Source organism: Anser cygnoides, chromosome Z (genome assembly GCF_040182565.1).
Source record: "Anser cygnoides isolate HZ-2024a breed goose chromosome Z, Taihu_goose_T2T_genome, whole genome shotgun sequence".
Taxonomy (NCBI): domain Eukaryota; kingdom Metazoa; phylum Chordata; class Aves; order Anseriformes; family Anatidae; genus Anser; species Anser cygnoides.
This window is the reverse complement of record NC_089912.1, coordinates 17394243-17412241: the sequence shown is the minus strand read 5'-3', so window position 1 is coordinate 17412241 and position 17999 is coordinate 17394243. Positions and strand designations below refer to the sequence as shown.

At 47.2% G+C, this 17999-nt stretch overlaps 1 long non-coding RNA gene across 2 annotated transcripts; it reads right to left on the bottom strand.

The window, feature by feature from the left end:
• Window positions 1-5894: 5894 nt before the first annotated feature.
• On the bottom strand, window positions 5895-14159 carry LOC136789039 (uncharacterized). Of its 2 annotated transcripts, none has more exons than XR_010827765.1 (3): window positions 13825-14159; window positions 10855-10939; window positions 5895-7928 (listed from the first exon to the last, which is right to left on the bottom strand). It is a non-coding gene; the product is annotated as an uncharacterized lncRNA (long non-coding RNA). The 2 variants fall into 2 exon arrangements; XR_010827766.1 differs by having other exon boundaries at window positions 5895-7925.
• Between the last annotated feature and the right edge of the window lie 3840 nt (window positions 14160-17999).

Below are 17999 nucleotides of genomic sequence, written 5' to 3'. Positions count from 1 at the left end.
AAGGGCCAGGATAGCACACTCCTTCTCTCAGTGGCACCACCTGCTGGAAATGAAAACAAACATCAGTCTTTAAAACAATCAGGTGAGCATTTTCCTGTGCTTCCCCGTATGCAATACTGTGCTAAGCAATAAAGTTGAAAAAGCAAGGGGCAAACAGCTGAATCTGTGGCTAAGACTAAACACTCTATAGGGCTCCATAAAGGAAGTGCGCCATGACAGCCTGTGCCTGATCTTGCCTTGCAACGCTGATGCTGTTCCCCGCAGTGCTGACAGCAGCCGAGGCTCCACATACTCAGAGAAACAAGTTCAACTGCTGCTGCCAAGATTGCTTGCATTTGCTGGAAAAAGTCCTCACTTGCACTGCCAAACTCCTGATGCAACATTTCTGGGAGAAATGAGTGCAGCTGATTTTTGCCAAGGAACAGAAGCCCAGCTGGCTCTGAAGAGCAGAGCTACTGAAGGCACTACCTCGAGCTCTCAGCACTGTCCTCCTTGCCACCGGCCACAAAGGAGCAACACCACTTGGAAGCCAAGCATCCCCTGAGGGCTCAGCACTCTCATTCTGCAGCAAGCCGAGGACAGCAACATGCTCCACAGACAGGGCAGATGGCAGCGCTGGCTTTCCTTAGAAGAGACGTTCCTCAGGATCGTCTTGAAACTCACATGACAAAAACCACGCCAACCACCTGGAGGGACCTGCAGACGACTTGGCTCGGCCAGAAGCTCAGGTGGGTTACTGAGACACCTCTTGCAGCAGGCCACCAGCACCCTCTGTCACCCCTCCCAGGCTTCCAAGAACCTCCCACCAGTCTTACCCTCCAGCAGGCAGAACCCCCCTGCCTCCTCCCAGTTACGCCTTCTCTTGTGACTGGCAGCCCAAACCGGCCTATGTGTCTGGCTTATGCAGTGGCCACGGGAACAAGAACTCCCTCCCCGTGCAACACACTGGGGGCTGACATTTTGTGGCGATGAGGGAGCACTCATCTCACAGTGCCTCTCTGATGGCTGCGTGCTGTTCGAGCAACATGTCATGTGCTCGCCCGCTGATTCGTGGCTCGCTGCCTTTCGGCCGGGAAGCGCTAAATGTGAAAATATCTATCTACGATACGTGCAGTGTGTGCAAGTCCGGACACGTGTATGTATATCTACAAATAAATGCAATTATGTGTAAATATACACAGTGGTTTTCTACGCAGACACGCTATTTTATATACATGCATGCATGTATTTTCTTACATGTAATTGTATATGCATATTTGCATTCGTAAGACAAAGTAACTAAATACCTGTATATCTGCAAAAGTATCGGTGCAGAGTAGATAAAACATTTCATGCTAAGACCTAGTGGAGCACATAATAAATTTTGTGAAAAAGAGTGGACTTTTGGACTCTGTCCCCTCAAATTGCTCCAGGAGCAGGGCCAACCTTTGGGGAACCAGAGCATCTGTCTGCCTCCATGGAGGCTAGCAGGGGCTCCAACGGGCCAGTCGCAGCACTGGGGTGTTGTGGCTATCCCCAGCTCAGGCCAGGTTATTTTGGGGCACAGAGTGTGAGTGAGCAGCCGCGTGTCATTGAAAGGACCCGTGAGTCCAGTGGCTGCTTCAGGGACTCAGGTTACACAGCAGCAAAGACGAAAAACTGTCAAAAGAGATGATAATTAAGGAAGTTCAGCCAGGACCCCAGAAGGGCCTGGCAATTGGAAAACGAACATAGCAAAAAACAACAATAGCAAGAAACCATAATGGATTTGTGTGAGAAGTGTAAGGTCTTTCTAGAAACGTAGGAAGAAGGAAAAAATGAAAGAAGGAAACAAGGAAACAATTGAAGATGGAAAGAAGAAGGGAAGGGAAGGGGAAGGGAAGGGAAGGGAAGGGGGAAGGGAAGGGAAGGGAAGGGAAGGGAAGGGAAGGGAAGGGAAGGGAAGGGAAGGGAAGGGAAGGGAAGGGAAGGAAGGGAAGGGAAGGAAGGAGGGAAGGGAAGGGAAGGGAAGGAAGGAAGGGAAGGGAAGGGAAGGGAAGGGAAGGGAAGGGAAGGGAAGGGAAGGGAAGGAAGGGAAGGGAAGGGAAGGGAAGGGAAGGGAAGGAGGAAGGGAAGGGAAGGGAAGGGAAGGGAAGGGAAGGGAAGGGAAGGGAAGGGAAGGGAAGGGAAGGGAAGGGAAGGGAAGGGAAGGGAAGGGAAGGGGAAGGGAAGGGAAGGGAAGGGAAGGGAAGGAAGGGAAGGGAAGGGAAGGGAAGGGAAGGGAAGGGAAGGGAAGGGAAGGGAAGGGAAGGGAGAAAGACAGGGTGGGAGGGAGGGAGGGAGGCAGGCAGGGCAGGAAGGAAGGAAGGCAGGAAAGAAAGAAAAGAAAGAAGAAGAAAAGAAAGAAAGAAAGAAAGAAAGAAAGAAAGAAAGAAAGAAAGAAAGAAAGAAAGAAAGAAAGAAAGAAAGAAAGAAAGAAAGAAAAGAAAGAAAGAAAGAAAGAAAGAAAGAAAGAAAGAAAGAAAGAAAGAAAAGAAAGAAAGAAAGAAAGAAGGAAGGAAGGAAAAGAAGAAAAAAAAGAAAGAAAGGAAAGAAAGAAAGAAAAGAAAAAAAGAAAGTGTTCCGTTTTGCTGCCGCCTCGTTTACCAACAGAGGGCGGCCTTGCACTGTGCAGAGAGCATTTTAACACCGACTTGCTGGGCTGGTGAGAGGCCATAGGTTCTCTAGGCACGCAAATTATAGCTGTGTGCTCCAACTTCCTTTAAACTAACAAACAAAAACAAAAGAAACTAAACAAAAGAAAAAAAAAGATGTAAATCTGAATAATTCAGCTTCCCATTCCTCACAGTTAAACTAACACAGTCTAGAAAGAAGAAAGGAAGGAAGGAAGAAAGAAACTTCCTGTATTTTAGCAAGACATTGCAGCCCTGGTATAGAACCTGGTCGTAAAAGTACGCCACACATGCTCACTTACTCAAGTATCGGGCCACTGAAGAACACCAAAACAACCAGCAGGTGGGATCCGGCTGTTAAGACTGAAGTGGCTGAGGTGGATCTGAACTGGTAAGAGAAGGGTGAATTATTTATAGATCAGTGGGGTCCATGACACCTCACGCCATCAAGGAAGAGATGAAACATATAGGTGGGCTTTTGGTTGAGCAGTGGTCCAGACCATGGACAGTACTGGACAGGTTATTCAGGATTGTGAAACACATGCTGCAATCAAGCAAGCCGAACGGTTAAAGCCTCTCAGGTATGGAGGACAATGGCTGAAATATAACTATGGGGAGGTCTGGCAGACTGATTATGTCACGCTCCCTCAAACCTGCAACAGCAAGCGCCATGTACTTACAATGGTGGAAGCAACCACCAGATGGCTGGAAACACACCCTGTGCCCCCATGCCACTGCCCCGAACACTTGAAAAACAAGTCCTGTGGCAACATGGCACCCCGTGAAGAATTGAGTCAGACAATGGACTTATTTCTGAAACAACCTCATAGACACCTGGGCCAAAGAGCGCAGAATTGAGTGGGTATATCACATCCCCTATCATGCACCAGCCTCTGGGAAAATCGAGCATATAATGGCCTGTTAAAGAGCGCACTGAACATAGAGGGAGCTGGGACATTCAAAAATTGGGGATACACATGTGGCAAAGGCCACCTGGTTAGTCAACACAAGGGGTTCTGCCAACCAAGACAGACCTGCCCAATCAAACCTGTTACTTACTGTAGAAGGGAATAAAGTCCCGGTAGTTCACATAAAAAGCATTCAGGGTCAGACAGTCTGGGCTGTTCCTGGCTCAGGCAAAGGCAAGCCCATCCATGGGACTGCTTTTGCTCAAGGACCTGGGTGCACTTGTTGGGTAGTGTGGAAGGATGGGGAAGTCTGATGTGTTCCTCAAAGGGATTTAATGTTGGGTGAGAATAGCCCATGATTTGAATTGCATGATGTTAATTACTATATAATACCATAGGTCATCACTACTATAATTGCTATCTGTCACATTCATGGTATTACGCTAACAGTCACACAGATAACGATGAATGAATTTTGATAAAACTGGACAAGCGCAGCGGTGTGATGGAATCAGAACAAGATTCAGCATGCGACGATCCAACACCACACACCATCTCTTCTGCACTGAAAGATTGTTGTGAGAGATGGAGCCCAAAGTCATTCACAGACTAAACGAACTCAGTGGACGTTTCATATACGTATATGAAAAGTGGTGATTAATTGGAAAATACTGGAAAGTGTGGGACCTGAGCATGACATACATGGTATGGAATAAGGGGTTGGTATTGTCCTGGTTTCAGCTAGGATAGGGTTCATTGTCCTCCTGGTAGCTGGTATGGTGCTGTGTTTTGGATTTAGCATGAGAATAATGCTGGTAACATGCTGAAGTTTTAGCTGTTGCGAAGCAGTGCTTACACTAAGTCAAGGACTTTTCAGCTTCCCATAGCACCCCACCAGCGAGGAGGCTGGGAGTGCACAAGAAGCTGGGAAGGGACTCAGCTGGGACAGCTGACCCAGGTTGGCCAAAGGGATGTTCCATACCATGTGGTGTCATGCTGAACAATTTCATGGCGTAGCGGGCTGTAGTAGGAGAAGGACAGCTGCTTGGGGATGGGGCTGGCATTAGTCAGTGGGTGGTGAGCAAGGGCATTGTACATCACCTGCTTTGTACATATTATTATGTCTCTTCCTTTTTTGTCTGATTAAACTGTCTTTGTCTCAACCCACAAGCTTTTATATGATCATAGCACTAGTCAAATCTATTCCCGACCAAAAGATGGAGGCGCAAGGCTTAACAAGAGGGAGTCCCTGTCTTGGTAGAGGAGAAGGAGCACAGCCCGTCAACTGCCTCTTTTAGGTCTCCAATCTCTTCTTTCTCCCCCAAACTAACTTTTTTTCTATCTTTTCTCTCAGTTTGTCTTACTAATGCTAACACTAACTCCTTCTCCTAGCATTAACCCTTTTTTCTTACTGAGTGTGTCAGTCTCATTTCTCAGGTGACAAGTGATAAGGCAATGGCATCAAGTTGCCCCAACAGAGGTTTAGATTGTCTATCGGCAAGAATTTATTCATGAAGAGGTTGGTTGGTCATTGGAACATGCTGCCCACGGAGGTAGTGGAGTCGCCATCCTGGAGGTAGCTAAGACATGTGGGGATGTGGCACTTAGGGATACGGTTTAGCAGTGGACTGAGAGTGCTAGGTTAATGGTTGGACACAGTGATCATAAAGGTCTTTTCCACCCCAAATAATTATATGTTTCTGTGAATTTTAAGAAATGAAGACCAAACTAAGAAATAAAGAATGGTGCCTTTTTAGTTTCTGAGCTTCCCACGATCTGATTCCCTAGTAACTAGCTATCTAGTGACAGTGTCAGGAAAACGGTTCCTTTTACTTTACAGGGCTGGGAAATGACTTGAGATAAAATGTAGACAGACAGGTAAAGAGAATATTTTAAGGAGGTTTATCAATATCCCATATTAATAGTAACACTATTTATTTTATCACTGCTTCTACGCTACTGACCACAGTCCTAAGCCAGAACCCACTGTGCTAAGTGGTTAAATGAGTGCCTAGGGCTGAGACAACGGAATCCTTGTTTACAACCAGAACTTGTGGTTATAAGGTGATCTTTATCAAGGAAAGAAAGCACCAATGGCTGAAGAGCACAACTAGTCAATATTCTTTTAATGACAGGGTGAAAAGAATTCTAAATAAATAAATACATAAAAAGTTACCACAGAAAGTAAGTAGTGTAATTACATAGCCTTGTTACCTGCCTTTTCTGAAGACTTTCCCATAGTTGACATACGGAATTGCAAGCTTACCTATATGTAAAGATATATTTACTTTATTCAATAATATTTACTCCTTATAAATTCACCAAATAAATTCCTGCTGTGGATTTTATGGTAATGCAAGCAGACAACTGGCAATGTTGCCACCCAGATTCACCATCAGAATTCACAATCAGAATGTTGCGGGAAGGGATTGTGCCGCCCTAATCAGTGCTGGTGCAGACTCCACTTGAGTATCATGTGTGGGTTTGGGCACCACAATATAAGAAGGACTCAAACCTATTAGAGAGTGTCCAAAGGATGGCTATGCAGATGGTGAAGGGTGTAGAGGGCAAGATGTATGAGGAGCGGTTAAAGTCACTTGGTTTGTTCAGCCTAGAGCAGAGTAGGCTGAGGGGAGATCGCATCGTAGCCTCTGGTATCCACCCAAGGGGGAGCAGTGGGGCAGGCGCTGATCTCTGCTCTCTGGGACAGCGACAGGACCCGAGGGAAAGGCACAGAGCTGTGACAGGGGAGGTTCAGGCTGGGTGTTAGGAAAAGATTCTTCACTGAGAGGGTGGTCGGGCACTGGAACAGGCTCCCCAAGGCACGGTCATGAGACTGAGTCTGCTGGAGTTCAAGAAGCATTTGGACAGCACTCTCAGACATAGGGTCTGGTTGTTGGGTGGTCCTGTGTGGATTCTTGTGGGTCCTTCAAACACAGGGTATTCTGTGATTCTATGATTACTCTTTAATAAATTTCCAGTATCTGAGACTTCTTCCAGATGAATTTTTACTGTGATTTATATAGCTAGGATCAAGTTGTTTGACATACCTAAGTGCCACGCTCTCTTTCTGTTGAAAGACTTTGACAAATTATTATTTTTTACTACCATGTAAAAAATATGCTTGGCTATATTAACTACACCTAAAAGAGACCGCCTTCTTTTCTCCTTCAAGTTAATCTATAATTACAAGATGATTTCCAAAATAGCCGCTTTGTGCCCCGGTCCTCTGTTATTTAGCGTAATAAAGTTTGCTTTCATATGTCAAAAAGCAGCATGAAAAAATGAAACTCGTATATGTTTGTCAAAACTGAGTAATCAAAGGATACACCCATAAGCTGCAGCTTTTGAAAGCTAAAGAACCAAAGTAACAAAAACAATTTTGAGCTCAAGAGGTAAGATCTAACAAGGAGAATGGCTCTGCCAGGAGCATGTCAGTCCACAGCTGGCTCCACTGCTGAAATTTAGGAGGCCAGAATTCATGGAAATCTGCATGATTAAAAACCGTTCCCCTGCCTTGTCAAGTACCTCACCCAGAGGGAAGTGTTGCTAGTATTTACCTAAGAGAGGCCCCATTTGTGCACTGAAGTACAGCAGTAAAAAATAGAGATCCTCAGTGCTTTGGGGTCATTCAGGCCAAACCTCTGAGTGAAGAATTTCCTCCTGGCCTCTAATCTAAATCTCCCCTCTTTTAATTTAAAACCATTCATTGCCCCGGGATGACTGTACTGCAAAGATTGCTTCAAATGAGGGGGGAAAGAAATAACACAGCCAGACTTTTGGAAAACTCAGTGGCAGGAAACTGTCAAAGAACCTTCTTAGCCCAACGACAGTATTTAGAGATGTGTCAGTGTTAGCCCGTGCCTGAGGATTTTCCTGGAAACACAGAAAAACATGGAGGCTTCTGGTACTGAGGAGTAATTTGAAGAATTTCCAGAAGATCTCAAAGATTCATTCAAAGGACCAGATGAAACTTCCTTATTCCTGGCAGTGGGTTGTCTCCCCTGGAGCCTTCTTCCAAAAGAACTGACAACTCTCCTACCATTGGCTCCTTCCACTTTTGTGCTGGCAACTAACCTGAAAGCCATGCCTGTCAAAAGCATGTGCCGGGAGGAAAACAACTAAATCACACATCTCCTGAGGTCCACGGTATCTCTCCTGAGAATGCTGCCTCTCTGACAAAGCCAGAGGGACAGATACTCCCTTACCAGCCTTTCTCTACTGGATCTGCTTGCACAGTGCGCCATCTTCCCTACAGCCATCAGATGCTGGCCAAAGAGTGCTCTTCTGCTGTTAAATCCCCACTGCCCAAGTGCACTGGCAGCAGCAGAGCTGTGTAACTCAGCGAAGGGCCAGGATAGCACACTCCTTCTCTCAGTGGCACCACCTGCTGGAAATGAAAACAAACATCAGTCTTTAAAACAATCAGGTGAGCATTTTCCTGTGCTTCCCCGTATGCAATACTGTGCTAAGCAATAAAGTTGAAAAAGCAAGGGGCAAACAGCTGAATCTGTGGCTAAGACTAAACACTCTATAGGGCTCCATAAAGGAAGTGCGCCATGACAGCCTGTGCCTGATCTTGCCTTGCAACGCTGATGCTGTTCCCCGCAGTGCTGACAGCAGCCGAGGCTTCACATACTCAGAGAAACAAGTTCAACTGCTGCTGCCAAGATTGCCTTGCATTTGCTGGAAAAAGTCCTCACTTGCACTGCCAAACTCCTGATGCAACATTTCTGGGAGAAATGAGTGCAGCTGATTTTTGCCAAGGAACAGAAGCCCAGCTGGCTCTGAAGAGCAGAGCTACTGAAGGCACTACCTCGAGCTCTCAGCACTGTCCTCCTTGCCACCGGCCACAAAGGAGCAACACCACTTGGAAGCCAAGCATCCCCTGAGGGCTCAGCACTCTCATTCTGCAGCAAGCCGAGGACAGCAACATGCTCCACAGACAGGGCAGATGGCAGCGCTGGCTTGCCTTAGAAGAGACGTTCCTCAGGATCGTCTTGAAACTCACATGACAAAAACCACGCCAACCACCTGGAGGGACCTGCAGACGACTTGGCTCGGCCAGAAGCTCAGGTGGGTTACTGAGACACCTCTTGCAGCAGGCCACCAGCACCCTCTGTCACCCCTCCCAGGCTTCCAAGAACCTCCCACCAGTCTTACCCTCCAGCAGGCAGAACCCCCCTGCCTCCTCCCAATTATGCCTTCTCTTGTGACTGGTAGCCCAAACCGGCCTATGTGTCTGGCTTATGCAGTGGCCACGGGAACAAGAACTCCCTCCCCGTGCAACACACTGGGGGCTGACATTTTGTGGCGATGAGGGAGCACTCATCTCACAGTGCCTCTCTGATTGGCTGCGTGCTGTTCGAGCAACATGTCATGTGCTCGCCCGCTGATTCGTGGCTCGCTGCCTTTCGGCCGGGAAGCGCTAAATGTGAAAATATCTATCTACGATACGTGCAGTGTGTGCAAGTCCGGACACGTGTATGTATATCTACAAATAAATGCAATTATGTGTAAATATACACAGTGGTTTTCTACGCAGACACACTATTTTATATACATGCATGCATGTATTTTCTTACATGTAATTGTATATGCATATTTGCATTCGTAAGACAAAGTAACTAAATACCTGTATATCTGCAAAAGTATCGGTGCAGAGTAGATAAAACATTTCATGCTAAGACCTAGTGGAGCACATAATAAATTTTGTGAAAAGAGTGGACTTTTGGACTCTGTCCCCTCAATTGCTCCAGGAGCAGGGCCAACCTTTGGGGAACCAGAGCATCTGTCTGCCTCCATGGAGGCTAGCAGGGGCTCCAACGGGCCAGTCGCAGCACTGGGGTGTTGTGGCTATCCCCAGCTCAGGCCAGGTTATTTTGGGGCACAGAGTGTGAGTGAGCAGCCGCGTGTCATTGAAAGGACCCGTGAGTCCAGTGGCTGCTTCAGGGACTCAGGTTACACAGCAGCAAAGACGAAAAACTGTCAAAAGAGATGATAATTAAGGAAGTTCAGCCAGGACCCCAGAAGGGCCTGGCAATTGGAAAACGAACATAGCAAAAAACAACAATAGCAAGAAACCATAATGGATTTGTGTGAGAAGTGTAAGGTCTTTCTAGAAACGTAGGAAGAAGGAAAAAATGAAAGAAGGAAACAAGGAAACAATTGAAGATGGAAAGAAGAAGGGAAGGGAAGGGAGGGAAGGGAAGGGAAGGGAAGGGAAGGGAAGGGAAGGGAAGGGAAGGGAAGGGAAGGGAAGGGAAGGGAAGGGAAGGGAAGGGAAGGGAAGGAAGGGAAGGGAAGGGAAGGAAGGGAAGGGAAGGGAAGGGAAGGGAAGGGGAAGGGAAGGGAAGGGAAGGGAAGGGAAGGGAAGGGAAGGGAAGGGAAGGAAGGGAAGGGAAGGGAAGGGGGAAGGGAAGGGAAGGAAGGGAAGGGAAGGGAAGGGAAGGGAAGGGAAGGGAAGGGAAGGAAGGGAAGGAAGGGAAGGGAAGGGAAGGGAAGGGAAGGGAAGGGAAGGGAAGGGAAGGGAAGGGAAGGGAAGGGAAGGGAAGGAAGGGAAGGGAAGGGAAGGGAAGGGAAGGGAAGGGAAGGGAAGGGAAGGGAAGGGAAGGGAAGGGAAGGGAAGGGAAGGAAGGGAAGGGAAGGGAAGGGAGAAAGACAGGGTGGGAGGGAGGGAGGGAGGCAGGCAGGCAGGAAGGAAGGAAGGCAGGAAAGAAAGAAAAGAAAGAAAGAAAGAAAGAAAGAAAGAAAGAAAGAAAGAAAGAAAGAAGAAAGAAAGAAAGAAAGAAAGAAAGAAAGAAAGAAAGAAAGAAAGAAAGAAAAGAAAGAAAGAAAGAAAGAAAGAAAGAAAGAAAGAAAGAAGAAGAAAGAAAGAAAGAAAGAAAGAGAAGGAAGGAAGGAAGAAAGAAAGAAAAAAAAAGAAAGAAAGGAAAGAAAGAAAGAAAAGAAAAAAAGAAAGTGTTCCGTTTTGCTGCCGCCTCGTTTACCAACAGAGGGCGGCCTTGCACTGTGCAGAGAGCATTTTAACACCGACTTGCCGGGCTGGTGAGAGGCCATAGGTTCTCTAGGCACGCAAATTATAGCTGTGTGCTCCAACTTCCTTTAAACTAACAAACAAAAACAAAAGAAACTAAACAAAAGAAAAAAAAGATGTAAATCTGAATAATTCAGCTTCCCATTCCTCACAGTTAAACTAACACAGTCTAGAAAGAAGAAAGGAAGGAAGGAAGAAAGAAACTTCCTGTATTTTAGCAAGACATTGCAGCCCTGGTATAGAACCTGGTCGTAAAAGTACGCCACACATGCTCACTTACTCAAGTATCGGGCCACTGAAGAACACCAAAACAACCAGCAGGTGGATCCGGCTGTTAAGACTGAAGTGGCTGAGGTGGATCTGAACTGGTAAGAGAAGGGTGAATTATTTATAGATCAGTGGGTCCATGACACCTCACGCCATCAAGGAAGAGATGAAACATATAGGTGGGCTTTTGGTTGAGCAGTGGTCCAGACCATGGACAGTACTGGACAGGTTATTCAGGATTGTGAAACACGTGCTGCAATCAAGCAAGCCGAACGGTTAAAGCCTCTCAGGTATGGAGGACAATGGCTGAAATATAACTATGGGGAGGTCTGGCAGACTGATTATGTCATGCTCCCTCAAACCTGCAACAGCAAGCGCCATGTACTTACAATGGTGGAAGCAACCACCAGATGGCTGGAAACACACCCTGTGCCCCATGCCACTGCCCCGAACACTTGAAAAACAAGTCCTGTGGCAACATGGCACCCCGTGAAGAATTGAGTCAGACAATGGACTTATTTCTGAAACAACCTCATAGACACCTGGGCCAAAGAGCGCAGAATTGAGTGGGTATATCACATCCCCTATCATGCACCAGCCTCTGGGAAAATCGAGCATATAATGGCCTGTTAAAGAGCGCACTGAACATAGAGGGAGCTGGGACATTCAAAAATTGGGATACACATGTGGCAAAGGCCACCTGGTTAGTCAACACAAGGGGTTCTGCCAACCAAGACAGACCTGCCCAATCAAACCTGTTACTTACTGTAGAAGGGAATAAAGTCCCCGTAGTGCACATAAAAAGCATTCAGGGTCAGACAGTCTGGGCTGTTCCTGGCTCAGGCAAAGGCAAGCCCATCCATGGGACTGCTTTTGCTCAAGGACCTGGGTGCACTTGTTGGGTAGTGTGGAAGGATGGGGAAGTCTGATGTGTTCCTCAAAGGGATTTAATGTTGGGTGAGAATAGCCCATGATTTGAATTGCATGATGTTAATTACTATATAATACCATAGGTCATCACTACTATAATTGCTGTCTGTCACATTCATGGTATTACGCTAACAGTCACACAGATAACGATGAATGAATTTTGATAAAACTGGACAAGCACAGCGGTGTGATGGAATCAGAACAAGATTCAGCATGCGACGATCCAACACCACACACCATCGCTTCTGCACTGAAAGATTGTTGTGAGAGATGGAGCCCAAAGTCATTCACAGACTAAACAAACTCAGTGGACGTTTCATATACGTATATGAAAAGTGGTGATTAATTGGAAAATACTGGAAAGTGTGGGACCTGAGCATGACATACATGGTATGGAATAAGGGGTTGGTATTGTCCTGGTTTCAGCTAGGATAGGGTTCATTGTCCTCCTGGTAGCTGGTATGGTGCTGTGTTTTGGATTTAGCATGAGAATAATGCTGGTAACATGCTGAAGTTTAGCTGTTGCGAAGCAGTGCTTACACTAAGTCAAGGACTTTTCAGCTTCCCATAGCACCCCACCAGCGAGGAGGCTGGGAGTGCACAAGAAGCTGGGAAGGGACTCAGCTGGGACAGCTGACCCAGGTTGGCCAAAGGGATGTTCCATACCATGTGGTGTCATGCTGAACAATTTCATGGCGTAGCGGGCTGTAGTAGGAGAAGGACAGCTGCTTGGGGATGGGCTGGGCATTAGTCAGTGGGTGGTGAGCAAGGGCATTGTACATCACCTGCTTTATACATATTATTATGTCTCTTCCTTTTTTGTCTGATTAAACTGTCTTTGTCTCAACCCACAAGCTTTTTATATGATCATAGCACTAGTCAAATCTATTCCCGACCAAAAGATGGAGGCGCAAGGCTTAACAAGAGGCAGTCCCTGTCTTGGTAGAGGAGAAGGAGCACAGCCCGTCAACTGCCTCTTTTAGGTCTCCAATCTCTTCTTTCTCCCCCAAACTAACTTTTTTTCTATCTTTTCTCTCAGTTTGTCTTACTAATGCTAACACTAACTCCTTCTCCTAGCATTAACCCTTTTTTCTTACTGAGTGTGTCAGTCTCATTTCTCAGGTGACAAGTGATAAGGCAATGGCATCAAGTTGCCCCAACAGAGGTTTAGATTGTCTATCGGCAAGAATTTATTCATGAAAAGGTTGGTTGGTCATTGGAATGATGCACATGGCATGTGCTCGCCCGCTGATTCGTGGCCCGCTGCCTTTCGGCCAGGAAGCTCTAAATGTGAAAATATCTATCTACGATACGTGCAGTGTGTGCAAGTCCGGACACATGTATGTATATCTGCAAATAAATGCAATTATGTGTAAATATACACAGTGGTTTTCTACACAGACACACTATTTTATATACATGTATACATTTATATTCTTTCCTGTTATCGTTTATGCATATTTGCATTTCTTAAGACACAGAAAAAATAATGCACGTGTATACTATTGTTTTAAGCAATAAAGTCAGAAAAGCAAGGGGAAAACATCTGAATCTTTGGCTAAGACTCAGCACTCTATATGGCTCCAAAAGGGAAGCCTGCCAGGACAGCCTGTGCCGGATCTTGTCTTGCAATGCTGATGCTTTTCTCCACATTGCTGACAGCAGCCGAGGCTGCACATACTCATAGAAACAAGTTCAACTGCTGCTGCCAAGATTGCCTTGCATTTGCAGGAAAAAGTCCTCACTTGCACTGCTAAACTTCTAATGCAACATTTCTGGGGGAAATGAGTGCAGCTCCTTTTGCCGAGGAACAGAAGCCCAGCTGGCTCTGAAGAACAGAGCTGTCGAAGGCACTACCTCGAGCTCCCAGCACTATGCTCCTGGCCACCGGCCACAAAGGAGCAACACCGCTTGGAAGCAAAGCATCCTTTCTGAGCTCAGCACTCTCATTCTGCAGCAAGCCGAGGACAGCAACATGCTCCACAGACAGGGCAGATGGCAGCACTGGCTTTGCCTTAGAAGAGCCGTTCCTCAGGATCATCGTGAAACTCACCTGACAGAAACCACAGCGACCTCCTGGAGGGACCTGCAGATGACTTGGCTCGGCCAGAAGCTCAGGTGGGTTACTGAGACACCTCTTGCAGCAGGCCACCAGTGAACTCTGGCACCACTCCAGGCTTCCAAGAACCTCCCACCAGCCTTACCCTCCAGCAGGCAGAACCCCCCTGCCTCCTCCCAATTATGCCTTCTCTTGTGACTGGTAGCCCAAACCGGCCTATGTCTCTAGCTTATGCAGTGGCCATGGGAACAGGAATTCCCTCCCCGTGCAACACACTGGGGGCCGACATTTTGTGGCGGGGAGGGAGCGCTGATCTCACAGTGCCTCTCTGACTGGCTGCGTGCTGTTCGAGCCACGTGCCCTGCGCTCGCCCGCTGATTGGTGGCCCGCTGCCTTCTGGCCGGGAAGCACTAAATGTGAAAATACCTATCTACGATACGTGCAGTGTGAGCCTGAAACTGGCCACCAGGGACAGAGGCCGCTTGGATGGAAAGCATCCTCTAAGTGCTCAGCACTCTCATTCTGCAGCAAGCCGAGGACATCAACAAGCTCCGCAGATGGGGCAGTGGGCAGCATTGGCTTGCCTTAGAAGAGACATTCCTCAGGCTCATCTTGAAACTCACCTTACAAAAAATACCCCGACGGCCTGGAGGGACCTGTAGACAACTTGGCTTGGCAAGAAGAGTGGGTGGGTTACTGAGACACCTCGTGCAGCAGGCCAACAACAGCCTCTGTCACTGCTCCCAGGCTTCCAAGAACCTCCCACCAGTCTTACGCTCCAGCAGGCAGAACCCCCGTGCCTCCTCCCAGTTACGCCTTCTCTTTTGACTGGCAGCCCAAACCGCCTATGTGTCTAGCTTATGCAGTGGGAACAAGAAATCCTTCCCCGTGCAACACACTGGGGGCTGACATTTTGTGACAGCCACCATTTCATGATGGCCGACATTTTGTGGTGCGGAGGGAGCGCTCATCTCACAGTGCTCCTCTGATTGGCTGTGTACTGTTCGAGCAACATGCCCTTCACGCATTCTCTGATTGGTGGCTTGCTGATTTGGGCTGGAAAGCGCTAAATGTGAAAATATCTATCTACAATATGTGCAGTATGTGCAAGTCCGTACATGTGTATGCGTATCTACAAATAAATGCAGTTCTGTATAAATATACACAGTGGTATTCTACACAGACACACTGTTTTATATACATGTATACATTTATTTTCTTACCTGTAATCGTATATGCATATTTGCATTTCTAAAAAGACAGAAACAATACTGCACGTGTGACCAGGTGGGTGGTCCGCCAGTCTTACCCTCCGGCAGGTAGAACCACCCTGCCTCCCCCAGTTTCGCCTTCTCTTGTGACTGGCAGCCCAAACTGGCCTATGTGTCTAGCTTATGCAGTGGGAACAAGAAATCCGTCCACGTACAACACAATGGGGGCCGACATCTTGTGACAGCCACCATTTCATGATGGCCGACATTTTGTGGTGGGGAGGGAGCGCTCATCTCACAGTGCTCCTCTGATTGGCTGCCTGCTGTTCGAGCTACGTGCCCTGCGCTCGCTCACTGATTGGTGGCCCGCTGATTTGGGCTGGGAAGCGCTAAATGTGAAAATATCTATCTACGATATGTGCAGTATGTGCAAGTCCAGACATGTGTAAGTACATCTACAAATAAATGCAGTTCTGTGGAAATATACACAGTGGTTTTCTACACAGACACCCTATTTTATATACATGTATACATTTATTTGCTTACCTGTAATCGTATATGCATATTTGCATTTCTTAAGATACAGAAACAATACTGCAAGTGTGACCAGGTGGGTGGTCCGCCAGTCTTACCCTCCAGCAGGTAGAACCACCCTGCCTCCCCCAGTTACGCCTTCTCTTGTGACTGGCAGCCCAAACTGGCCTATGTGTCTAGCTTATGCAGTGGGAACAAGAAATCCCTCCACGTACAACACACTGGGGGCCGACATCTTGTGACAGCCACCATTTCATGATGGCCGACATTTTGGGGTGGGGAGGGAGCGCTCATCTCACAGTGCTCCTCTGATTGGCTGCGTGCTGTTCGAGCCACGTGCCCTTCGCGTGCTTGCTGATTGGTGGCCCGCTGATTTGGGCTGGGAAGCGCTAAATGTGAAAATATCTATCTACGATATGTGCAGTATGTGCAAGTCCAGACACGTGTATGTATATCTGCAAATAAATGCAGATATGTGTAAATATACACAGTGGTTTTCTACACAGATACAATATTTTACATACATGTATACATTTATTTGCTTACCAGTAATTGTATATGCATATTTGCATTTCTAGAAAGACAGAAACAATACTGCACGTGTGACCAGGTGGGTGGTCTTCCAGTGTTACCCTCCAGCAGGTAGAACCACCCTGCCTCCCCCAATTATGCCTTCTCTTGTGACTGGCAGCCCAAACCAGCTTACGTGTCTGGCTTATAGAGTTGCCATGGGAACAAGAAATCCCTCCACGTGCAACACACTGGGGGCTGACATTTTGTAGCGGGGAGGGAGCGCTCTTCTCACAGTGCCTCTCTGATTGGCTGCGTGCTGTTCGAGCCACGTGCCCTGCGCTCGCCCGCTGATTGGTGCCCCGCTGCCTTCTGGCCGGGAAGCGCTAAATGTGAAAATACCTATCTACGATACGTGCAGTGTGTGTAAGTCCGGACACGTGTACGTATATCTACAAATGAATGCAGTTACATGGAAATATACACAGTGGTTTTCTACATAGACACACTATTTTATATACATGTATACATTTATTTTCTTTCCTGTTATCGTTTATGCATATTTGCATTCGTAAGACACAGAAACAATACTGCACATGTGCACTAATGTTTTAAGCAATAAAGTAGAAAAAGCAAGGGGCAAACAGCTGAATCTGTGGCTAAGACTCAGCACTCTATATGGCTCCATAAAGGAAGCATGCCATGACAGCCTGTGTCAGATGTTGCCTTGCAACGCTGATGCTCTTCTCCGCAGTGCTGACAGCAGCTGAGGCTGCACATACTCACAGAAACAATTTCAACTGCTGCTGCCAAGACTGCCTTGCATTTGCTGGAAAAAGTCCTCACTTGCACTGCCAAACTCCTGATGCAACATTTCTGGGAGAAATGAGTGCAGCTCCTTTTACCAAGGAACAGAAGCCCAGCTGGCTCTGAAGAGCAGAGCTGTCAAAGGCACTACCTCGAGCTCTCAGCACTGTCCTCCTGGCCACCGGCCACAAAGGAGCAACACCGCTTGGAAGCAAAGCATCCTCTGAGGGCTCAGCACTCTCTGCAGCAAGCCGAGGACAGCAACATGCTCCACAGACGGGGCAGTTGGCAGCGCTGGCTTTCCTTAGAAGAGACGTTCCTCAGGCTCGTCTTGAAACTCATGTGTCAAAAAACACCCCAATGGCCTGAAGGGACCTGTAGACAATTTGGCTCGGCCAGAAGCTCAGGTGTGTTACTGAGACATCTCTTGCAGAAGGCCACCAGTGAACTCTGGCACCACTCCAGGCTTCCAAGAACCTCCCGCCAGCCTTATCCTCCAGCAGGCAGAACCCCCCCTGCCTCCTCCCGATTACGCCTTCTCTTGTGACTGGCAGCCCAAACTGAACTATGTGTCTAGCTTATGCAGTGGTCCATGGAAACACAAAGTCCCTCCCCGTGCAACACACTGGGGGCCAACATTTTGTGACAGCCCCCATTTCATGATGGCCGACATTTTGTGGTGGGGAGGGAGCGCTCATCTCACAGTGCTCCGCTGATTGGCTGCGTGCTGTTCGAGCCACGTGCCCTTCGCATGCTTGCTGATTGGTGGCTTGCTGATTTGGGCTGGGAAGCGCTAAATGTGAAAATATCTATCTACGATATGTGCAGTATGTGCAAATCTAGACACATGTAAGTACATCTACAAATAAATGCAGTTATGTGTAAATATACACAGTGGTTTTCTACACAGACACACTATTTTACATACCTGTATACATTTATTTACTTACCTGTAATCCTATATGCATATTTGTATTTCTGAAGACACAGAAAATAAATGCCTCTATATCTGCAAAAGCATCGATGCAGGGGACATAAAATATCTCGTGCTAAGAGCTAGTCGAGCAGATAATAAATTTTGTGAGTAAGAGTGGACTTTTGGACCAT